This window comes from Cotesia glomerata, linkage group LG7 (genome assembly GCF_020080835.1).
Source record: "Cotesia glomerata isolate CgM1 linkage group LG7, MPM_Cglom_v2.3, whole genome shotgun sequence".
Taxonomy (NCBI): domain Eukaryota; kingdom Metazoa; phylum Arthropoda; class Insecta; order Hymenoptera; family Braconidae; genus Cotesia; species Cotesia glomerata.
This window is the reverse complement of record NC_058164.1, coordinates 16,780,819-16,806,656: the sequence shown is the minus strand read 5'-3', so window position 1 is coordinate 16,806,656 and position 25,838 is coordinate 16,780,819. Positions and strand designations below refer to the sequence as shown.

The 25,838-nt window shown below is 37.1% G+C and overlaps 1 protein-coding gene and 1 long non-coding RNA gene across 2 annotated transcripts in view; one reads left to right on the top strand and one right to left on the bottom strand.

The window, feature by feature from the left end:
• LOC123269695 (collagen alpha-1(XVIII) chain-like) overlaps positions 1–25,838 on the top strand; it is a gene marked incomplete in the record, with an annotated part of 201,774 nt that overhangs the window by 172,114 nt on the left and 3,822 nt on the right.
• LOC123269588 lies at positions 15,646–15,960 on the bottom strand. The gene is made up of 2 exons (XR_006510459.1): positions 15,800–15,960; positions 15,646–15,710 (listed from the first exon to the last, which is right to left on the bottom strand). It is a non-coding gene; the product is annotated as an uncharacterized LOC123269588 (long non-coding RNA).

Genomic DNA, 25,838 nt, shown 5'->3' with positions numbered 1-25,838 from the left:
CCAGTATACCTCCCTTCTCTGCAGTACAAAGCTCGACGCTCAGTGGGGCTGCGCGTTTACCGTATGCGCCGCTGCCGCTTGCCCCATCACTCGTACCGCCGATGCCTCAGCATATACCAGCGACTCATGTACAATCACACACCACGTTGCCGTATATAACTCAAACTTATATAGCACCACCGGTGCCATACTACGTACCAAGCACACACGTACAGTCACACACTACTGAACCTCATGTGACACACACCTATACAGCACCGATCACTTCTTTCCATGTGCCTGCGTCACAGACACAACAATACACATATACTATTCCAGGCATAGTCCCAAGCGCTGCTCCCTCGTACATGTACCTGAGTACAGTTGCACCCTTACGGACTAATGACATTTGCCGAACTGCGAAATCATGGAATGTATTTTTCCCTCCGCGCGATTCATCTGTAAAGTTAGACGCCAACAAATTTATTAAGACATTAGAACGGCGAATGGTCAGTAATGATATACCTTTGGACAACTTTAGGCCAGTATTAGCTTTAACTTTAACTGGTAATATTTTAGACTGGTATTATCAGAATGAGCATTTATTTGTCGACTGGTCAGTCTATAAAACATACTTCAAAGTATGACAAACTCACCAATCAGATGAAACCTTTTTACAGGAAATCTATTCATATCGACAAGCTGACGATGAACAGGGAGCTGTATTTATTAATCGAATGCAAAGCGCGTTTGCTCAATTAGAAGAGCCATTACCCGAAAGCCGACAAGTAAAAATTATTATCCAAAAATTTAATTCCAAATTCTTATTTAAATTTGCGGAAGAACGTATTAATACTTATTCAATGTTATACCAACGCGTTGGCGCATGGCAATCGATTATGGATGCTTGTAATCCACCTAAACCAGAACAACCGAGTAAATTGAAAACGCAAAATCAGAATTACACTAAATCAAGAACGCGAATGAATACCGTTACCGATGTAGATCCTGATCAAGACGCGTCAATTACTGAGAATAATGAAAAAACAACTTTAGACGCGGTTTCAACAAATAAACAATTTAATTCGCCTAAAGAAACCCCAAAAAGCGACACCTCAGACGTGATCGTAGCTTCAATAAACAATCTCCAGGCCACGATACAAGGCATTTTTGAGAACTTACAAAAAACACTCTCTCCACCGCCATCTTCCGCACCTTGTGCACGATGAGGACGTCATGGACATACAGCTGACAAGTGTTGCGCGAAAACCACCGACGAGATTCAGGCTAGGGCCGGTTTACCACCGTTGCCGAGAAACCCGGAGCCAAAAAACGAGTAGGTGCCCTGGTGTATCCCTCTACAGCAGCCAGGGCCAAAACCGTTGCAGTAGAGACAAACAGTACTGCTGAAACAGCTAGTCAAACACACGTTTTATCTATTACTCCAGTTAATATTTCTGTAGAGCCAACTAATGACAACTGTAAAACTAGTATCTCTCAAACATCCGATTTTATACCAAACTCGCCACATTTAAACATGTCAGACTTTGAATACGAAGATTATGATGATTTTGATCACGAATCAGACTCGGAGTCGGAGCTTCCCATTGATTTACCGGAATTAAAAATCAAATCAGACGATGATGAAACACCCGACTGTCTCATGCAAATACACGGTCCCAATAATTATAATCGAACATATTTATCGCATACGCAGGCACCAACGCTCGTAAGCCACATGATTACCGATATTACTATAGGACCTTTTCACATCGAAGCCATGTTAGACAGCGGAAGCGAACGAAGTTACATTTCTGAAACCGCGTATAACCGAATCCAAGGCAATGAACTTCAGGAGTTAAGCCCAGACCCCACTAATACCGTAGGAGTAACATTAGCCGACTCTGCTTCAACGTACACCCGGGGAGGCGCGCCATTTAAAGTAGAACTTGACGGAAAAACCATTTTAACCTGGTTAAGTGTATTACCTAGACTATCAACCCCAGTTATTCTCGGTCTAGATTTTTGGTAGTCCGCAGACGTTCACGTAGAATCAAAAATCGCCACTTGGTACTTAGGCGGTAATTCTACAGAACATCAATTTCGTTCCCGCACAAATAAAACTAAACCGCTAACATTAAATGCCTTATCTTCATCAGAACGATCAGAATTAAGTAATTTCCTCGCGGTAGAGTTTGACAAAAATAAAACTGCCAAATTAGGAGTCACTAACCTAGTACAACATCGCATCGAGGTAACTGACGAAGCCCCAGTGCGCTGTAAACCATACAGACGCAGTCAGCCAGTAATGAAAGCATTACACGAAAAAGTTGACCAATTACTCGAAAAAGGATATATTTGACCCTCGAATAGTAGCTGGGCTTGTTCACCAGTTATGGTCGCGAAGAAAAATAATACCTAGCGCATGTGTATCGATTATTGCCCTTTAAATAAAAAGACCAAACAATCTGCGTACCCGTTACCGATCATGCATCGAATTTTATCCAGCCTCCGAGGCGCAAAAATTATTTCTACTATCGATCTCAGCGATGCTTTTCATCAAGTATTAGTTGAAGAAAATAGTCGACACTATACAGCATTTTGTGTCGATGGTCGAGGCCAATTTGAATGGATTCGTATGCCATTCGGACTCGTTAACGCCCCTAGTACTTATCAAGCCCTTACTGACCAAGTCCTCTGAATCGTAATGCAAATTCTTTGGAAAAAGGCTCGAAAATATTTACCCAGCGCCCAAGAGAAAATTTTTGCTCATCTAGACGACTGGATTATTATCAGTAATACTTTATAGGAACATATGACGTATTTACAAGCTGTTTTTGAAGCTTTTAGAATCACTGGTCTTAAAATGAACGAAGAAAAAAGTCAGTTCGGACGTTCCGAAGTTAAATTTTTAGGCTTCATAATTAATAAAGAAGGCATGAGTCCAGACCCAGCGCGTCTTGAACCGATAGCCGAATATCCGCGACCTATTAACCCCAAGGAACTACGTAGATTTAACGGTATTGTAAATTGGTATCACAAACACCTTAAAAATATTGCTCAAGTTCAAGGTCCCCTAAATAAATTAACCAGTACACGTGTAGATTGGAAATGGACTGACATTGAAGAGAAACCTTTTATTGAAACGAAGAAATCTTTGTTACAAGCGGCTACACTAGCTTTGTCTGAGCCAGATCGCCCTTATCGCTTATATACTGACGCGAGTAACACCGGATTAGGCGCGATCCTCACTCAGTACGACTTTAAAGAAGGCCGAGAAAATTTAATCATGTGTCTGAGCAGACCTCTGAATAAAGCAGAAATGAATTATACCACGACAGAGAAAGAATGCCTCGCGGTAGTTTGGGCCTTACGGAAATTACGTGGATACGTAGAAGGTCTTCCAGTTACAGTTTATACTGATCATTCCGCGTTAAAATGGCTTTATAACTTAAAAGATCCAGCTGGCCGCTTAGCTGGATGGGCTATTGATTTATCTGCGTACAAGCTTGACATTATCCAGTACAGAGGAACCCAAAATGAAGCTCCAGATGCTCTGTCACGTCTTTACGAAGACCCCGGATTAACAGAACTCTCATTGATTCAAAATTGCAACATTACTGACTCTGAAATTTCGAGGTACAACGAAAAAGTTCGAGTAGTCAAAAAATTCCCAGATAAATACCCTGAATGGAAGTACGAAGACGAAAGATTATATTACTACCGCCCAACAGCAGTAAAAGAAATTTTAGGCAATATTACCGCGTGGAAAATTGTCCTCACGGAGCCTGAAATTAAGCCACTGGCGTATCCGCGAGACCCATTACTGGCTCGATATGTTTCGAGATGTTGTTTCTTATGTTAACTCTTGCGAGAGTTGTCTTAAAACTAAAAGTAACCAAGCTAAACCGCAAGGCTACATTGGAACTAGACCACCAACTCAGCCCTGGACTATTATTTCCATGGATACAATAGGCCCTTATACTAAATCCTCGTCCGGTTTTCAATATGCATTGGTAATTGAAGATATTTACATTCGATATTTAGAGATCTTTCCATTAAGGCAACAAACTGGCAAAGAAGTAATAAAACATTTACGTGGAGTATTAACCCATTGGGACCCTGTAAAGTAAATCATATCAGACAATGGGAAAGAGTTTATAAATAAAGACGTTTTAGCACTTATTAAACAATATAACATCTTACTTATACCTACTCCAATAGGACACCTGTGTGCAAACCCTGTAGAGCGTTGTAATCGTACAATAAAACCGATGATTATTTCATTTACTAAACAAAACCAACGAGGCGGGGACTTTCACATACCAGACCTTAAATTTGCTTATAATACCGCAGTTCATACTGCACTAGGTGTTTACCCGTCTTATTTAAATCATGGCCGTGATCCTCACTCAATATCAGACACACCTGTCACTGAAAATTATGACGAGACCGATATAACTGTTTGGAAATCCCGTATAAATAGAATAGATGAACTTAGACACTTTACAGAACATTATATGTTAAAAGCTCGGGAACGAACGCGAAAACAACACGAGAAACGGTTTTCTACGCAATCTATTGATTTACAGATCGTAGATAGAGTTTATTATTTAAATAAAAAATTAAGCAAAAAAGTCGATGGCTATAGCGCGAAATTAGCACCTAAATATGCAGGACCCGCGGTAGTTACTGATATAGTAAGTCCGATGGTCGTGAGATTAGCAGACTTAAATGGCAATGGCCTCGGCACACATTATTTAAATGATCTTAAAATTCCTAGAAGGTCTAAAAGACAAATTTCATTACAGAAAGACAACGCTGAGAGTACTACAATGTCGTTAATCAGCAGTAATGAAGCGAAAGCTACTTCACATTCGAGTTTAGAATCTTTGATTCTTGACCCGTTAACCGAAACTTTCGCTTCCGATGAAATTACCTCATCTCATTCATATGATATTATATCATCATCATCACCTGTACCGTCATCGGTAACCTCAGCAACGTCACCGATCGTCGTTAGGCCCAGCCTGACTCCAGAAGAAGCTGTTCAGCTCAACTTCGGCCGAATTCCAAGGTCACTAGCAGTTCAGCCCGGCACAGCTACTACCACAGCTACTCCAGCAGTAGTCACAACAACCCCGGTGACCAGCAATTCAGTGACAGGTCCAGTCAATACCGTTAATCAACAAGAGAGCGCTACAGCAGCATTTACGTCAACATCGATGAGCAGCAATGCAGTCACAGTTTCAGTTGCAGATGCGAGTCAACAAACAGTCACTTCAACATTTGCAGATCGATTTAATCCTCTAGCACAGCCAGCAGCTAGATCCATCAACGAACGACCCTCCTGGGTCAATGATATACTCGAGGGTATCGAGCATGTCCGTATACAACTGCAAAGAAACACACGTGACATCCAGACACTACAACGCGACGTCACAAATTTAGCTGAGACATCCAACCAACAGCGCTTGAATCTCCGTGACGTAGCTGAAGAAGTCGTTGCCGTTAACCATCGACTAGAAATTATGGAACCTATTGTTAAAAAACTAGGTGAAAATATTCACTACCAAATACATCAAGAAGAGGCGTTGTCTCTCCAGATCACTGAGGAGCAGACCACCAGGACGGTCTACAACATCGGAGCCACGCCGAATAACAAGGCAGTGGTCTCAGTACTAGCTAGCCAGCCAGCAACAGCGTGTGGACCAAACGCTGGACTCAAGCCTCACACGTCAACGTCCAAACCAATCCCAGAGGGTACTCAGCATCCTCCATCAATATTACTGGCCTATCGAGAAGCTCGAGGAGAGCTCACCCAGGAGCAGTCAAACCTCTTCCGTGCGACAGGAGCTATCAGGAAAAGTACACCATCCAAGCCAGTAATGGTAACGTACGCACATTCGTTACCGTACTCTCAGACGATACCAGCACCTGAGTATGGTGCACCAATATCACCAGAGGCTGCATACCAGCAGTTCTTGAAAGACACAGACACAGCAACTTCATCACCAGCTGCCGCAGACGCTAACCAGATAGCTGTTTACAATGGAATCCGTTTCATAGATTACCAAACATTCTGTAAAGCCATCCGTAGCATTTGTGCTGACGTTTGACCCAGGATTCTTTACAGTCAACTCCAAGAATCGTGGACCCAGACAGTGACTACTCAAGCTCAGTCACTGTTCTTTTCATCTGGATGTCAAAACTGCCGGCAACGCAACCACAAAATTACTGAATGTCGTTTACCGTGGAGGCCAGACATGTGTCATGTCTGCTACCAAGACCAAGTCACAACGGAAACGTGTTTCCGTCCTCACGAAAAGGAAGTAAAAGACCACTTCCGTGGACGCTGTCCAGGATGTGGAGTGGCGACCCAATTTTTCGACCCCCTGTGCCGGGCCTGTAACAGGCGTTGGCCAAAATACAAGGACTGAATCAGCACCGAGTATACCCAAAAGGATATGAGACTCTTCCACGAAGAAGTGCTACGAAGAAGTAAAACCTCCCTTACGGTTCAGGAAGTTTCATCTCATCCTCATTAAACATTTTTTTATTTTTTATTACTTTAATTTCTTTTCTTTTATTACTATTTTTAAGCTATTGCATAGCTTCTATCGTGGGCCTTGAGCGTGGGGACCGAATCCAGAAATTCCGTAACGAAAAAAACCTAACAACCCCCACTTCGACCGGCACAGCGGTGATACTTTTTAGTTTTTCCATCTATCGATAAATACCAAAACTTTTAATGACTTTTTGAAATATCACGCTTGTCTCTTTAGTTCAGAAACCAGCTTTTAGGTGGCATTGGTTGTATTGGAAAACTACCGTTATCAGTTGTTTGTGAGAAAGTATAAAGGGGTATAGGTATTTATCATCGATGTACAACAGTGAATATCTGTACTCGTATAATTTGTGTACAAAGTGTTTTAAATATGAATAAACAAAGTGCATTTATTAATGAAGAAAGTCACGAAAAAATAGTGAAAGAAAATGAGTTAGTACTCTATATACATTCATTTTATTATTATTATCACAAATGCAGTATTATTTTTTATTTTGTTAATTTATATATAATACTGCTATAAAGATAACCAAAATTTTTGATATTAAAATAAGCGATATTAAAAGTAGCCCTCTTTTATATATACACACACACACACACACATATAGTTTAAATTCTCAATTTAGATTCTCAATATGTATGTATATATTTATATGTGTAAATTCATTCTTCATTATATACTTAACAGAAACCATTAAACCAAGCACGTGTACTATTTAGTACCTTTGTTTTTTTTTTTAATTTTTTTTTTTCTTTTTTTTTTTTATGTATAGGTAATACACACTAATGTCGCGCAGAGAAAGTATATATGGTATTATATCTATATAAATGTACATTGCGCGAAATTCGATGATCAAACTCTTAATATCGTTATTTTTGTTCAAATTTTTTTTGAATGAATAATTATTTTTGTGTGTAATTACACTATTAATACCTAATTATTTATACCTATTATTTATACCTAGATATTTTCTTTTTTTTTTATAAAGAAAAGCATAAAGAGCTAAAAAAAGAGCTAAAAAGATAAAGAAATTGTGAACGTCAAAGGGCATATTATCAGCGTCAGAAAAATTTGAAGAAAAATGAAGAAAAAAAAATAGTACCAAAAACAAATGCTGAACATCAAAGGGAATTTCGTCAACGTAAAGCAGAAAAATTCGACGTGGATATGTAATTTGATTTAATAATATTTAAAAACAAATTGTAATATATGCCTCAATATTATTTAACTTTACGATTTCCTCATTTTTCACAGAAAAAGACGGAAATTGTGCAGTAATGAAGAGAATGTCGTGCAAGGTAGGGCTGTTGAAAATATAGAAAATGTTACGCTACAGGAAAATCAATTTCACAGCCAACAACTTTATATTTATGAACAGCGTAATGAATGCATTACTCCTGAAATTATTCTACACAGGAACACAGGAATTCCTGGCGATGGTAATTGTCTATTTCACTCGCTCATAAATGTTTTGCAACTTCAAATTGAGACTTGTGACTTGAGAAATCAATTACGCGATTCACCCTATTTAAGCTCCTGCCACAATCCGCAAGAAGCATATAACATTTTATCAAGCACTAATGAATTCGGAGATTTGGATTGTTTGTACTTATTCTCAAAAATGTACAATCAAAATGTTTGTGTACATTATTGTTTTTACAACATGACTACAACGAATGATGACACTATCTTTTGTCATTTTAAAGCGAATGATACACAAAACTGGATTCATCTTCATCTTTGTGAACAACATTTCACACCTTTTTATGAAGTATCAGATTTATTGGAGACAATACAAGACGCTACCCAAAATGAAGCCCATATTGATGCCAACATTCAACTATTGCGTGACAATTATGATGAAGATCCTACCGAAGATAACCATAACAATTATGAAAATGAAATTGAGATTGATAGAGAAGATCGAATTGGTGAAAATATTATGGATTTTATTGTTGAAGGTACTATTCCAGTTCATACATATTATCGTAAACACAGTAAAAGTCATATTGATTTTGATAAAGAATTTACGAGTAATTCATTTGGTCATTCTTGTATTATTTGCGACAGACTATGGTGGAAAAGAGACTTGAAAATGTCGACCAGTAAACATGAAAGTATTTTGAAAACAATACTTTTTTTACCGGCAATGAACGTACTTCGCAATTGAATATGGATGAAATAAGTGAACATGTGTCAATTAAAGACAATTTAGTTGCGCAGCAGCAAACTCTTTTGTGGAATGATGATTATTTTTTGAGTCTAGCACCCGGTGAATATAACAGGCCAGTCAGTATTTTAATGGATGAACATGCGGAAGAACTATCTTTTCTGACAATCTACGGCGGTCATTTTCGAATATACAGAGATGGTGTTATTGTTACTCCATTTATGCAAGCTACCAGCGAACTTCGGCGTACTGATAGGCGTGCTACTGACCCACAACACCTTTTATACATTGCTGCTAAAATTATGAGGTTGCGAGTTAGTTAATGTGTCAACGTTGCGTTTAAGCATGTTGGACAAGGTACTTCAATTACGAAAGAGACCATTCAATCTGAAGAATATATAAATAATTGTTTAGAAAAAAATCTCGCATTTCTTTGCTGCATACCAAATTCTGCTTGGTTTTGGTCAGATCGCAAAAAAGATGTATTTGCAATGATCAGGCAATTAGGGCCACCAACTGCTTTTATGACTCTTAGCGCCAATGAAACTAGCTGGGATAATTTGTTGAAAATATTGTACAAATTGAAAAACGATGGAGCGGAAATTTCAGATGAGTTTTTAGCAGGCATGAGTTGTGTGCATAAAGCTCAACTTGTGAATGAAGATGCCGTAACTTGTGCTATCTATTTCAATAAAATCGTAAATTATCTGTTAAAAGTATTGCAATCAAAGAAAAGAAGTCCATACAGAAAATATAGAGTAATACATTATTTCAAAAGAATAGAATTTCAACATCGTGGTAGCCCACATGCTCATATTCTTCTATGGTTAGACAATGTTCCTAAAGATTTATTAAGCAATGATCCTGAAGTAATTAAATTAATCGACGAATTAGTTTCTGTGTCAGCGTCAGAGGCGTCTGGAAATATAAAATTAGTAACACACAAACACACATTCACGTGTTATAAAAAAATGGATCCTAATAAAAAACAAGAATGTCGATTTGGTGCACCATTCATGCCAACAAAAAAAACTATTAGTTTGATACCTATGAAAGACACTGATCCCGATTACTCAGAAGCACTTTTCAAAGAATATAAGAAACGATTTAAATCTATAAAAAATAATCTTGAAAATATTGACTACACGAATTTTGATGAATTTTACTCGCATAATGGTATTATTTCTGATGATCAGTACTACAATATTATTCGTATTGGTATCAATAGACCAAAATTATTCTATAAAAGGACACCAGCAGAAAAATGGCACAACACTTTCAATCCATTCGTATTACATCATTTGAAATCGAACATGGATTTTCAGATTATACTAGATGAATATGCTTGTGCAACATATGTTGTTGAATATGTCAATAAGCATAATAGAGGGATTAGTAATTTGCAAAGACAAATAATTGACATAATGGACGAGCATCCAGAATTTGACATTGTCGATATCACGAAAAAAATGAGTATTGACATACTTCAGTCTGTTGAAATGCCGGCACAAGAAGCTGCTTGGTATTTATTAAGAGAACCTATAGCTAAGTCATCGGTGGTGACAGTCTACATTCTAACGGTATTTCCTACTGAACGCGCAAGAATTAGAAAATCTATGAAGGAACTTGAAGCTTTAGATGATGATTGTACGAATATTTGGAAAGAGAATTGGTTTGATAAGTATGAGAAACGACCTGAAGAACTATGCGATGTTACGTTAGCACAATTTGTAGCAAAATATTACCTAAATACAAAGGGGACTTTCACTAAAAGAGATACTGCAAGAATAATAAGATACAGGAACTATGATATGGCTGACAATTGCAATGATTATAGGCGTGAGATGGTTCTGTTGCATGTTCCTTTTCAAAGTGAAGAAAATGATATTATTGCTGAAAATAAGTTCATTCAAATATACGAGGACAACAAAGATACGATATTAGAACGTAGAAAAGAATTTGAATCAAATTTGGACATAGAGAAAACTTTAGAAATTTGTAGACAGTTGTGCCGAGAAAACGATGAAGAACAAGAAGACGAAGAATTATTAAGAGCGGTTGATATATTGCATGAAAGAGATCCTTACGACTTATTGCTACGTGGTCCAAACTCAACTGCTAACGTTGATTTACAAAATGCATCTCTGCATAAACTTGGCGCTGTAGCTAAAAAAAGAGAAAATTTAATGGATTATCAACAATTCTATAATTTAATGCGAATGGCCAATGATCAACAAAGAGATATTCTTATGACTATAATTTATCATTTACAAACTTCAATTCAAGAACCATTTCAAATTTTTTTTACGGGACCAGCTGGTACGGGAAAATCATTCGTTATCAAACTGATTATGGAAATTTACTATAGGTTCACTCATAATGATGGTACTGCAATGCCTATATTACATGTGCTTCAACCGGCAAAGCTGCCGTGGCTATTGATGGTACAACTGTTCATACAGCTCTCAAAATTTCTCTTTCAAAACTTTTGCCTCTGTCATCAGAAACGTTGCAATTGTATAGATCTCTCTTCAGATATGTCAAAGCACTGATCATTGATGAAATTAGCATGGTTAGTGCAGAACTTCTACATAAAATTGATAATCGTCTAAAACAAATAACAGGAAAAAACACAGATTTCGGAAGTATAGATGTTATTTTGATCGGAAATTTACGTCAATTGCCACCAGTAAGATCGACACCAATTTACAAGACAATCAGAACGAGCATGATTAGACCGCATTTATGGCGAAAATTTAAATTTTATGAACTTACCACAGTAATGAGACAAGCTAATGTTGCATTTTCACGAGTTTTGACAAAAATAGGTAATGGAGATGTACTAGATGAGGATGAGTTTCAACTTATTGAATCGAGATTTTTCAAAAAAGAGGATATTGCTACATTATGTCCTGATGGAGTTCGTTTATTTTTCAAAAATGAAGATGTTGCCACCTAAACAATTTGATTTTGAGCCAATGCGAAAACAAAGTTATTTCAAAATCCGTAGACGTCATTATTGGCGCTAAAATTACTGAGCAAGAAGCTAATTTTAGACTTAAATTACATAAAAAATCTGTTATTGACACTAGAGGACTGCCCTATCACATTACTTTTGTTGTTGGAAAGCATTATGTTATTACAACCAACATCGACGTTACTGATGGTTTATGCAATGGTGCTGTTGGGAAATTAGTACATCTAGAATTTGATGAAAGTAACACATTAATTAGAGTTTGGATGGAATTTTGTGGTTCAGTGGGTAGAAAAAAAAGGCAAAAAGCAGCCGCTCTAGCAGTACAAAATAGAGTCGGCAATCTCGCTGTTCCCATTGAATTACGAACAGCAAATATTTCATTAACATCGGATAGAAAATGTATAGCCAAACGCAAACATTTTCCATTAACTTCAGCTCTTGTTCTAACTATACATAAGTCGCAAGGTGGAACTTTTGACGAAATAGTATATGAGTATAATAAAGCACATTCTCAGGAACTCGTTTATGTTGCGCTCTCTCGGGTGACTAATATTGAAAAATTGTATTTCACGACAACAAAAAACGATTATTCTGAATTTAAGTTTTATCATAATCGAAAGCAAGCTGCATCGACTGCATCTTTGTTGCAAGAATTCAAAAGACTGTCTCTAAATAGTGGTCAGACGATAGCTCAAAGTGTATTAGATTTCATTAGTAATAGAAATGGCATATCAATAATTACTTTCAACTGCCAAAGTCTAAATAGTCACAAATACGATTTACAAGATTCAGTTACGAGGCAAGCAAATGTGTTACTTCTAATTGAAACTTGCATGACGCCTGATAATCCGATTGAAATACCTAATTTCAATTGTATTGTTCAATTCAAACGAGATACTGTTCCAAAAGGTGGGGTAGCTATTTACCAAAATAATAATAATGTTACTAATGTTATGACTCCGAATATTGAAATAAATATTGCACACGTTAGCGATGTTAATGTTAGGAGCTCATTTATTGGAGATATTTGTGCGTGCTTATGCAAGCTTAGAAATGGCCTACACATAGTCATGGTAGCAATTTACATTTCTCCGAATCTAAAATTAGACGAGGTAGAGCATTTTATTCATCGCACTTTACTGGAGTACACTGAAGAAGGGTCGAAAATACTTGGTACAAATGGTAATAAATTTCCACTTATCTTGGCTGGCGATTTCAACATCAACTTTGCTGATAAAAAATCAGAGTGGTTGACAAGTTTTCTTTCAAAAATATTGAATTTGAAAATGAATAATGATCCACAAGAATCAACAACAAAATATGGAACCACCATTGACGCGGTATTTTCCAGATATTTAAAAGATATCAAGTCTTAAACTTATGTTTCTAATTTCAGTTACCATAAACCTATAGTTTCAATTATAAATATTCCTGAAGAACCGACATGTATTGAAAGATAATAAAAATATTTTGAACAATATTGACTTCTTATTTATTTAATAGAAGAAAAAAATTTGTTTTCTTATCGGTCACCACGCTCAAAAAGTGTAACTTGAATTAATATCAAAGAAAAAAAAACAAAAGAAAAAAATACTGCATAAATAAAATAAATAAATAATTACAATTACATAAGTTGATAAAAAACGCTATGCAATAGCTTTACCGCGGCAGTCCCCGAGTGCCACACGTCTTTTTTTTTTATTATAAAAAAAAAAAAATCATTACTGCTACTATTTCAAGTATATTATATTATAACATTATAAAATTCGAAAAGATGTTTACTACGTAAAAGTAAAAATTGAACAATCATTCCTATATTTATGTAATCATCATATCATTCATCTAATACTATATCTGCCAGTTTAATTTGTTTTATTCACAGCGGCAGACCAGTCAAAAAAAAAAAAAAAAAAACAAACAAACAACAAGCTAAAATTAAGCAATAATTATAACAATTTTATTTTTTATTTCATTTAGCACAATTCAAATAGATCGAAGTCTAGAACGGAGTTTCGACCATTAGCTCAAGCAAACGTCCCACTAAATTAATTATTCACTTACAGGTGACGACTCACCAGTCCATACATAAATCCATTCCCCAGGTGATCACTCACCAACCCATTCATCAAAATCATCCAATTTTACCACTATCAGGTGACCACTCACCAAATCTCTTCTTTAATAGGTGACCACTCACCAATCTATCATCAACAGGTGATTATTCACGAACCTTTCTTCTTACTATTTCATCAAACTACCCTTCCTAGGTGATCACTCACCACTACTGCTATCACCCTATCATTCCTATACCCGGTGACGACTCACCAATTCATTCAAAGAGCTAGCTTGGTTCAAAAATTGACGGGGTAGTCTTGGCTTGGCAGGGAGGATTGAGAAACTACAAATGTCCCGATTTTATCAGCCTGGTGAACTACCACTCGAAATTTTCGTTACCGACGCTCGCTAAATTAATGTGTAGCTCCCGTGACGTCACAGGACGACACGAGGAGGGGAAAAAACGGTTACGAACCTCAAACCTTGAGCATTGATCGACACTTCGATCTATCCTCCGGTGTTAACCACCACGCTAGGTTTTTCATAGTCAAAAAAATGTACATACTACTATACTACTATTAGGTGACTACTCACCAAAATCTCAATTAATCTAAAAGTTTATTGTTCAATATAATATTCTTTATAATTTTCTATTAACATTATCATTTTTATATTAGGTGATTACTCACCGCGTTCACTGTTGTTACTATTCCATCAGCTATAATTTTAAGTATAAGTATTCTGTTTTATAAATATTTCGTTAGTTGCGTTACCGAGATATTATAAGTTTTGTTTCAAGTGTTGAATTGGTGTAATAAAATCAAGTTTTTATAATAATCCTTGTCGCCGATCATCATTCGTTGTTGAGACTATCAACATCTATTACCACTATTATTTATAATTTATCAGAGGATCAGTCAAGGAATAAAGGGTCATCTTTGCAGCAAAAATATTGTAAGTAAGTAAAATAAATTAACTGGCTCAGGTGAGAACTTTTGTCAAAAGAATAAAATCATCATAAAAAGATTAACACATTCAGTAGTCAGGGAGCGGAACATCCCAGAGCAGCGTATCCCATTTTATGAAATTTAAGTGATTATTTGCCTATCCGCGAGGACTTAGTGACTTAAATAATTAAATTTTTAAATAAAGAAAAATTTAGTGTTTCAGTGTATAAACACAAGAGAGCAGCGGTTTTCCTTTATCCGCGATCTTGGCTGTGTTTTTGTAATGGTGAGGGTAGGACAAATATACGTGCGTGTATAGCTCTTTTGAGCCCAGGAAACGGCCTCTTCGGAGGTAGGCGAAAGCCTCGTTATATATTCTTCGTTCCTATTTTTTAACTACACAAGTGCTCGGGCACCCCACACACGCAAACACTTACACGTAGAATCATATTTTACACACAACACATTACACAAACAAAATGGTCTTCTATCGACTCCGCCTCCCCGTGGTTCCCGCTGGATACTGCTCATATTCTGTGGGTACATCTCGATGATACAGGGAATGAATTGCCAGAGGAGTCGATGAGAATTGCACACACTTACAATTATACGCAACTCTTGGTGCTGTTCAGTGAATGTGTATAAACACAAGAGAGCAGCGGTTTTTCCTTGTCCGCGATCTTGGCTGAGTTTTCGTTATGGTAAGGGTAGGACAAATATACGTGCGAGTATAGCTCTTTTGATCCCAGGAATCGGCCTCTTCGGAGGTAGGCGAAAGTCTCACCATATATTCTTTGCATTAAGTGATCTACAGGCACGTCTCCCCATGAGGGATAATGCTCTAACCTAAATTCAGACTAACTTAGAGAAAAACTAATTATTCGATTAATCCGATCCCAGAAAATTATAATTATGATGGTTCAGGCTTATACAGATCAAAATATATTCTTGTTATGTTAATTTATTTATCAATTCTGCAATGTTTCGTCACGTATCGTGACTTCCTCAGGCATCTAATAACAGACATACATAATACAAAATCAAAATTAAAATCTTTTACAAAAGAACTTTACATACAGACAATATAATAATAAAACTATACCTTGAAATAAATTGATTATTCAACACAACTGTCAAAACTATACATATAGCATTACTTTCAGCTAGGTTAGCCATTCGGCTTGTCATAAGACTTTTAAAACAATTATTTAACATGACATTTAATTTAATATAATTATTATTTGTATAGATAATATTTATTAATAATTTTCTTTATATGATTCAAATGCTCATTATAAAAACAGTATAAAAACTTTTTAAGAAATTTTTAACTAAAATCAACATGTGAGTCGTGTGCTAGTCACCCATGCGTCTATATACAGTATATTACCAAGAGCTGCCTTACTATAGTCTGAATTACTCTATAAGACGGTACAATACCAACTTTACTTCTACGTTGGCTACAGTGTAATTTGAACTTACATAGCAGATTAGAATAAATATTACTCAAATTTTCTACATCAGTAAATACTGACTTGTCTGGCCTATGTACGACCGTCCACAGTCACAAGAAATTTTATACACCACATTGGACACTTTCATTTCGTCATCCTTATCTTTTAATCTTGAAAACACTTGACCCATTGTCTTTATATTGTAGAATGCAGGTTTCCAATCAGTACCCAGAAAACACCAAGTAATCGAATCCGAAAGACACTTAATGTACGGGAATCTAAACCTATTTTCTTGCTGGTAATTATTATTACTCCTACGAGCACCTCCTATCTCACAATTATCCTCCCTGTCGATGTAATTCGAATGCATTCTTTTGAATTTATTAATGCATTGTATAATGAAAAATTCAGGGAGATTATTCAGTTTTAGTAATTTCTCAACTTTAACTGAATTTTCCTCATGGAAGGACCTATGGCTATGGCTTCATTTTATTGCTCTATATAGCAAACCTAATCCCACACTCTGCTTCTGAGACGTTAGGTGATGTGAATAGAAATTAAGTAATCTTCCCGAACTGGTAGGCTTTTGATACCAGTTTGTTAATAGTTTACCATCATCAGTTCTCATTATGACCGTGTCTAAGAACGGACGGAATCTGTCCCTTTTTTTCACATTTCAATGTGAACTGAATATTTGCATGAAATCTATTAAAATATAATAACAAATTGTCTTTCTCATCTTCGGGTACCACTACCAACGTATCATCTACATATAAAGACAACAGCGGGACTGCAAACGGTAGTGAGCTGATAATCTTCGTCAAAACATAATACATGGCTATATTAGCCAGTGATGGACTAGCAGGATTGCCCATACTAGTACCATCCACCTGCAAGTAGACCTCTTTATTGAACGTGAAATAACTAGTATCGAAGCATGTGCTAATCCTCAATATCACTCCCTTCCTTAGGTAGCTCAATAAATTCCTTGAAATCATCCCACTTTTCAGATATTATTTCCATCACTAGGTCCTTAGGAATCATTGTAAATAATGATACGACATACAAAGAAACTAAAATGTAACCAGCTGGCAATATTAGAGAGCATCTTATAGAGTACTTTAGACTATAGTAAGCCAGTTCTTAGTAATATACTGTATATAGATGCATGGGTGACTAGCACGCGACTCACATGTTGATTTTAGTTAAAAATTTCTTAAAAAGTTTTTATATTGTTTTTATAATAAGCATTTGAGGATTTCCGTTTCCGGTGCTATAGTGTTCAGACGTGTGGTATTTCAAGTGGTATAAATTAGAAAAAGTTATTGTGAGACGCGGGCTGTCTTGAGTTTTGGAGATAATTAAAGGGATTAAAAAAAAATACGAGTACTTGTGGGAATATTAATTGAAGTAAGATTTAGGAGATTCGGAGGTTAAAATCAGTTTTCTGTTGTAAGGACTAGATAAGGTACAGGTTAGGTTTCAAGTAGGCGAGGGGTACAGAGGGTGAGAGGGGTTTATAAAGGGAAAGAGTAAGTGGCGCTAGTGGCAAAAGAAAAAACCAATAATAGATTGGTAACTGTAGGATAGTAGATAAGGTTGAGAGTAGGGAAGGGGTCATGCCGAATGGTAAGGAAAAAAACTTGGCGGGAAATTCAAACTGGTTTCAAGGAAATTTCAAACTTGGGAGGTCTATCAGTGTTGGGGATTTAGAGGGAGAGGGGACTAGTGGCAAAAGAAAAGACAGGGATTCATAATCAGAGTGGAATTTTGCAAAGGAAAAAGAAGATAGCGAGCTGATTAAGAAAAGCAAGTTACAAGTTAAGTCGAACAATAAGGGAAAAGAGCTTAAAACTAAGGAGATGGATACCATAATTAAAAAATTGGAAGAGTTAGATGAGAGAATTAAGCAGGAATGTAAAAAAGTTAGTGATGAGGTAGGAGTGTTGAGAAAAGAAGGTAAAAAGGAAAGAGAAGAGATAAAAAAGATGTGGGAGGACGAAAAGAAGATAATGAAGGAGAAGATAAAGGGTATTGAGGATAGACTGGACAAACTAGAGCAGGAGCGCATAATGGTGGATAGGGTGGAAGTTGGTAATGGTGGGGCCGCTAGTAAAATGGTAGATGCTGAGAGAAGGATGAGAAAGCTGGAATTGGATGCAGAGAGATTGATTGATTGATAACTTTATTTATGCCAAGGCACAGGCTAAATGGCAATTTAAATACAAAATATTTTCATCTTAAAAATTAATAAAATTAAATATAAATGTAAGTACATAATTATTAACCTGAATTCTTAACCTGAATTTTAGAATAATATTGCAAAAATAATATTTCAAATTTATTTTCTTTCAAAAAATTTTAAACATTTTAAACTTTTTTAAACTGATTCGACTATTGTCTCAATTTAAATCTTTTAATTAGTATAAAAAGTACTGTAATCAAAAAATTTAATTTATCAATTGTTTAATTTATCAATTGTCTAAATTTAGCAAATAGTCAAAAACTTTATTTTTGAAGACTTCACTGCTACTCGAATTTACAATTTCATCAGGTAATTCTTCCCACAAACGAATCACGGAGATCAAGAAGGAGTGCTCCATATAGGTGGTAGCAAAATGAAGTAGTTTGAAGGCAGTATGTTTCTTAGCTGCTAGCCTATTTGAACGTCTAACATCAATGTTTTCAGTGAATAGCTCTCGTAAGTACTTAGGCTTTTCAACTTGAAGTAACTTATGAAAATAACAGCTCATGTAATACATTCGGCGATACTTCACAGACCACCATCCCAATTCACGTCTGAAAGGTGAAATATGCTCATCTTTTTTTAGATTAAAGATAAATCTGATAGAGCAGTTAATCGCACGTTGTAGCTTTAAATAGGATGGTTGCTGATACTAGTAATTTTTTTATAGGAGTTGAAAAGATGTTTTTCCCAACTTTGAGACAATGCAGAGCTGAGTTCACTTTACTAACTATCTGAGTGACGTGGTAGTTCCATGACAGATTTCTACTTAGCTGAATACCTAAGCACTTGGTAAAGTTAACGTAGGGTATTATGATACCATTTACTACTATTGGTGGCAGATCCAAGTTCTCAAGCTTTTTCAACTTACTATTAAAGCCCAAGATCATAGCCTTTGTTTTAGTTAAGTTGATTTCTAATCCATGGTCTCTTGCCCAGTCAGCGACTGATTGTGCATCTGAGTTGACCCTCCAGACAGCATCATGTAACTGATAAAAAAAGAAGTGAGAGTATATATATTTGTCATCAGCAAACAGTCCATGCTTGCAATATACCAGTCGCTGAGCCACAGAATTCATGACTATTAGAAACAGGATTGGACCCAGAACAGATCCCTGCGGAACACCAGATGAAGTTTTAAGTAGTTGAATTGGAGTCCCAAAATCGTTCAATATTGATTGAGATCGACCCGACAAGTAAGAGAAAAACCAACTTATTGTTTCCATTGAGAAACCAAGCTCAAATAGCGCAATCAGTATATTTTTGGGATCAACATAGTCGAAAGCTTTGCTCAAGTCAAACAATACTAATATAGTAAGCTTACTATTGTCCATTGCCTGTGGAATATCATTATTAAGTCTCAATAACGCTGTTTGCGTACTGTGATGTTTCCTAAATCCAGACTGAGAAGGATTGTCACGAACGGAGTGAGTGATGGGCGCAAGGAATATGAAATAGAAATCTCAAATATCCGGACATTGTCACTTTGTCCGTTCGGGAGCTAAATTAAAGATTGCGTTGGAGTGTGGAGCGGTACACAAGCTCGAACGTTATCTCTAAGTGTTACCTTAGAGTGAGTAAGGATGATGGATCCTGCTAACTTCGGTCACGAGTAACCTATTCTATTGTTTAGTTGTTGCTTTATTTTGTAAAGGAGATCTTATTTTATTTTAAAAAGTAAAAATGAAAGAATCGACTTGTTTATTTGTTTGAATTTATTGAGAAAAACAAGTGAACGTGTTACAAATTTGGGTTTATAAAACGGTTAATAAAGATAGAGATAAAAAAAGGAACACAAATGTTAGAAAAATAATAATGTCTTAAAAGTAGATAATGTTTTGGGCTTACCCTGGAAGTCTGTAGAGAGGCTCAAATTTGATGGGCCCTTTCACCTTCTATGGGTAGTTTCACTATCGAAATACCGTATCTCGTGTATCACGGAGAAATTAAATATTTACGAATAATGATATTATTTTAATCTTCGCGACTTTACGCGGAAAACTTAGCACTCAATCGACGCTCAGGTATTTTCGCTACCGAATCACCGGATCTTGTGTATCACGGAGAAATTGAATAATTTCAAATAATGAATTAACCTTCGCGACTTTAAGCGAAAAAACCTAACACTACTCGACGCTCTTCGGCGGAAAACAATATACTTCGCGATTCTCGCGGAAAAATCAACGCTCAATGGCGGAATAATCAACAATCGACGCTCAACGGCGGAAAATAATAAAAATAAAGACAAACGGAATATAATTATGGCATATATCGAATAACCGATGAATCTACCACGTTAGTGCTACTAAGTGCAGCCTAACCACGAGCAAGGCACTGTCTCGTGTATCACGGAGTACTTTGTGCTTCCGAAGAATTTGATGCCCGGAGCCGATTGATGCGGAGCTAACCAGTGGTATCCTGGTCTAAATCGAACTGCCTGAAAATGATTTTCGGGCGATTTATATAGGGTTAGCAACATCGGTGATTGTATGGGATTCATCGGGAAATTAAATCAGAAAAATGAAAGGGATCTCAAGGGTATTTTGTCGAAAACAAGCGTCATCGCGTTTCTAGATTTTTCGAAACCCGGTTGAATCTATGCGTAGTTTGAACCATTGCCTTATAGGTCTTATTTTTACGACTTTAAGCGGAAAACGTGAAGGTGACTTCTGACTTCATCATATTACAAATTCAAAAGTTAGAAAAACAAAGTCGTTAAATTCTGATTATAATAATTTTGTGTAAAAAAAGATCAGGGTGATTCGTATGAACGTCATCTAATTATGGGAAAGATGGGCCAGATTTCTCTTCCACAGACTTCCAAAGTATAGTAGATGGTAATTAAAAGTAAAGGTAAAACTAATTGTTTCTTAGGCGCTAAATACAAAATTTTCGGAAATATTTCGGAGCAAGTTGTGAACTACGTATGTCACAGGATCAAATAGCTCATTACCTTCCAAATATGCTGTCACCTGATTAGCAATAATTCTTTCAAAGACTTTAGCCAAATGAGACAAATTTGCAACTGGTCGAGTGTATGACGGAGACCTTGGTGGTGTGATCTTATATAAAGGTATGATGTAAATAATCTTCCAAATATCAGGAAAAATACCAGTGTCGAGAGATCTATTAAATAAAATTGTGAGAAAGAGAGAGATTTGCGAAAAATGATCCCTCAACCACCTCAAGTCAATACCATCAGGACTTTTACCTTTTGATTTGGTTAGCGTGAGATGCAGTGCCTTTGTTACATCAACAATGTCGATTTTGGTCCAGTTAAATGCACATTCAACCACTTTATCATGCTCTCTCAGCAAAGAATCAATGAAGTTGGCGTCACAAGACTGATGCTTCCTTACTATATTTGCAAAATATTCATTTAGTTCACAAGCATTAAAGAAATTCGGCGGTGATGAAGGATTTGATTTAATTAATCCAAAGTGTTTAAGTTTGCTCCATACAGTTGAACTATGAGGTAGATTTGAGAGAGCAGATTATAAATATTCTTCACGAGCATGATTCAATTCAGATTTCAGTTCTTTTCTTTTTAATTTGAAAAGAGCAAGCAAGTTTGGATCCCCGTTTTTTCTGGCTTTTTTATAAATTTCATCACGTTCCTTACACTTCACTTTCAAATCTTTAGTAAACCAAGGATTATTCACACGCATAACCTTTTTTGTGTTTATAGGTGCAAACAAGTCCAGACAAGTTAAAACCTCAGTTTTAAAAATATTCAGTAATTCATCAGGATTTGAATTCTCAAGCACAGTACTATCAATTTTTAAAGAGTTCATATCACAATTTTTTAAGTTTCTATAGGAGATTATTTTCAGTGGTGATTTTAAATTATTCAGTTTGTATTGACATAACAGATAATCATGACCATCAATAAATGGACACTGAGGTTTGGTAAACAAGCCTAATTTAGTTTCATCATTAAGCAAAATGACATCTAGCCATGAGTCACATTTGTTTTTATGAGAGAAGGGAAAGAGAGGCAAGGAGAAAGAATGTAATAGTTAAGGGCATTATAATGAAAGAAGGGGCAGATTGGAGGAGTGAAATAGAGAAAGTTTGGAATAAGATTGAAGTGAGAGACGGGATAAAAAACATGAGGAAGATTGGTGGTCTAGACAAGGAAGGAAAAGGTATGGTTCTTGTGGAATTGAAAGGGATTGACAAGAAAAAGGAAGTAATGATCGCCAAGAGTAAGCTGAAAGGGAAAGTCATCAGGGTAGAGGACGACCTAACCTTCGAAGAGAGGAAAATTAGGAAAATCATCTTACACGAGGCGGCGAAGGAAAGAGCCTACGATAACTTGGTGAAAGTGGGATATATAAAAATGTGGGTGAATGGAAATATGAGAATGTGGGATGAGGCAAAAGGGAGCTGGAAAAATTAACAGGAAAACGAATAGGGGAGGAGGACGGTAAAAAGGGTGGGGTGGGCAGAAAACTAAGAGAAACAAGAAAGCGGAGCAAAAAAAGTCCGTATCAGAATTGTTTTTGGAACGTAGCCGGGGTGAAAAACATAGAGGAGGACTTCTGGATAGGACTAAGAAAATGGGACGTCGTAGTACTAATTGAGATATGGGTTAATAATAATAAATGAATGGAGGTAAGAGAGACCTGGAAAAAGGGCTTCAAACGGGATATCCAGGAGGCAGTGGTTCCCAAATGAAGGGGCAGAGCAAGAGGAGGTATTCTGGTCGGAGTTAAAGAAGGGATAGAAGTAGGAAAAAAGGGAAAATGGGAAATAGAAGGGTGGGTGGAAAGAGAGGTCAAACTAAAGGAGGAATGGTGGTGAGTGATAGGGGCATATATCAATAAGGATCTAGATAGAAAGAAAAAGCTCATGAGCAGGTGGATGGATGAAGCATGGGACAAACGAATTTTAATTGGAGGTGATGTTAATGCTAGAAGTGGAACAGATGGAGGGCTCAAAGTCGGAGAAGGTCAGGAAGAATGTAGCATAAGGAAGTCGAAAGATAAGGTTTCCAATAAGGAGGGAAAGGAGCTATGTAAATTCTTAGAAGAGAGAGATTGGGCAATACTAAATGGATGTATTAAAGGAGATGAAGAAGGAGAATGGACTTTAGTGGGAGAAAGAGGCAGTTCCGTAATAGATGTTGTGATGATTGATGAGAGAAACAGGGATAAGATCTTAAAACTAAAAATAGAAAATATAACAGAGTCAGACCACATGCCGGTAGCAGTGAAGGTAATAGCTAAAGGGAGTAGAGAAGAAAAGGTAGACAGGGAGTCGAGGCAGGGGGTAGGGCGGGGCATGTGGATCGAAGAAGGGAAAATAAGCTATCAAGAGAGTCTAGAGAATGTGGAGACACCGAGAGGAAGTGTTGAAGAAGAGTGGGAAAGACTAAAAGGAAAAATCAAAGAAGTAATCAAGAAGTCGCTGAGAAAAGGGAATAGAGTAAAAGGAAACTCTGGATGGTGGGATGAGGAGTGCAGAAATGAAAAAATTAAACTAGGAAAAGCTCTAAGGAAATTTAAGAATGGGAAAATGGTAAGAGAAGATTACATAAGGGAGGAAAAGCAATATAGGAAAGTTTGCGAAAGGAAGAGAGAACAGGAAAAGCAGAGATGGGAGGACCTGGTTAAGAACGCAAGCTCGGAGGAGCAGATTTGGAAAATCATAAACGAAGGGAGGAAAAAGAGGGACGGGATAAATAATGATATAAAGATGGGAGAGTGGGATGAGCACTTCAAAAATATTTTCGGGGGAGTAGAAGAGAGGAGAAGTTGGGAAGGATTGACTGAAGAAACAATGGAGGAAGCAGAGCTGAGAGACATCGAACTCAAGGAGGTTAGAGAGGTTGTAAAAAAATTAAAAGACTACAAAGCATTAGGGGGAGATGGAATTTCGAACGAAACCTGGAAATACGGTGGAGAAGCGATTGAGGGTCAATTATGGAATTTATGCTCAAGGGTCTGGAGAAGAGAGGGGTGGCCGAAAGAGTGGAATGAGGGAATAGTGGTTCCAATTAAGAAAAAGGGGATGGGAAAGACAGTAAGCGACTACAGAGGAATCACAATAACGCAGACAGCATACAAAGTGTACGTCGGTATTCTTGAGAAGAGGCTGAGAGAGGAGGTTGAAGGAAAAGGGCTGCTGCTGATATCTCAGGCTGGATTCAGAAAGAAAAGAGGAACAATAGATAATATCTACGCCCTGAACTACCTGATTAACCGAGAAATCCACAAAGAAAAAGGAAAATTGGTGATCCTTTTTGTGGACTTCAAGGCGGCTTTTGACTCAGTGAACAGGACGGAATTAGTGGAAAGACTAATAAAGAGAGGCGTAAACTCAGGCTTGGTGAAGAGATGTGAGGAAGTGTTGAAGGAAACGAGTGGAAGGGTAAGGGTGGGGAAGGAACTAGGAGAGAAGTTCTGGAATGTAAAGGGAGTCAGGCAGGGTTGTCCACTGAGCCCTCTTCTATTCATTCTGTTCCTTGCAGACTTGGATGAGGAGTTAAAGAAAGGAAGATGGGGAGGAGTGGATCTTCCAGGGGGAGAAAAAATATATTCATTAGCATATGCTGACGATATAGCTCTACTCGCGAAGAATGAGGATGAGATGAAGGGATTAATAAGAACATTAGAAGATATGTTTTGAGGAAAAAACTGGAGGTCAACGTGGGAAAAACAAAAGTGATGAGGTGCAGAAAAGGAGGGGGCAGAAAAAGAAAGGTGTTCTGGAACTGGGGAGAGAAGGAAATAGAAAAAGTAAATAGGTATACGTATTTAGGTTATATGATCAGAGCCAACGGAGACCAGGATCTGCATGCTAAGGAGAGAGTAGCCAAGGGAGCGAGAATACTGGGGCAGGTGTGGGGAATGGGAAAAAGGAAGTTCGGAATGGACTGGGCTAGGAGAGTATGGCTGTTCGACAAGCTGGTCTGGTCTGTAGTATGTTACGGGGTAGAGATATGGGGGTGGAAAGCTAGAGAAGAGGTAGAAAGGCTTCATGATAGATATCTGAGATGGGTACTGGGGGTCTCAAGGAGTGTAGCGGGGTATCTGATAAGAGAGGAGCTCCAGAGAGACAGACTGGAAGGAAAAGCAGGGATTAGAGCGTGGAGCTTTAAAAAAAGGACTGAGGAGGGAGGGGGAGAGGAAATAGTATGGAGATGCAAGCAGGAAATAAAAAAGAGAGTCAAAGCGGGGAGAGGTCTATGCAGATGGGAAGCGGAGAGAAAAGAGTTCTTCGAGAATAGAGGGTGGGGTATAGTTGAAGTGGAAATCGAGTGGGAATTAGGCACGATGAGGGGAGAAGAACTTGTGAGCATAGAAAAGAGAAGGCAGGAAAGAGAGAGATGGGAAAAGATTCTTGTATCGGAAAGTAATAGGGAGTATAAATTTATTAAAGGAAAAGGGATTCCGGGATATCTGAAAAAGGGTTGAAGTGAAGAAAGATGGATATTT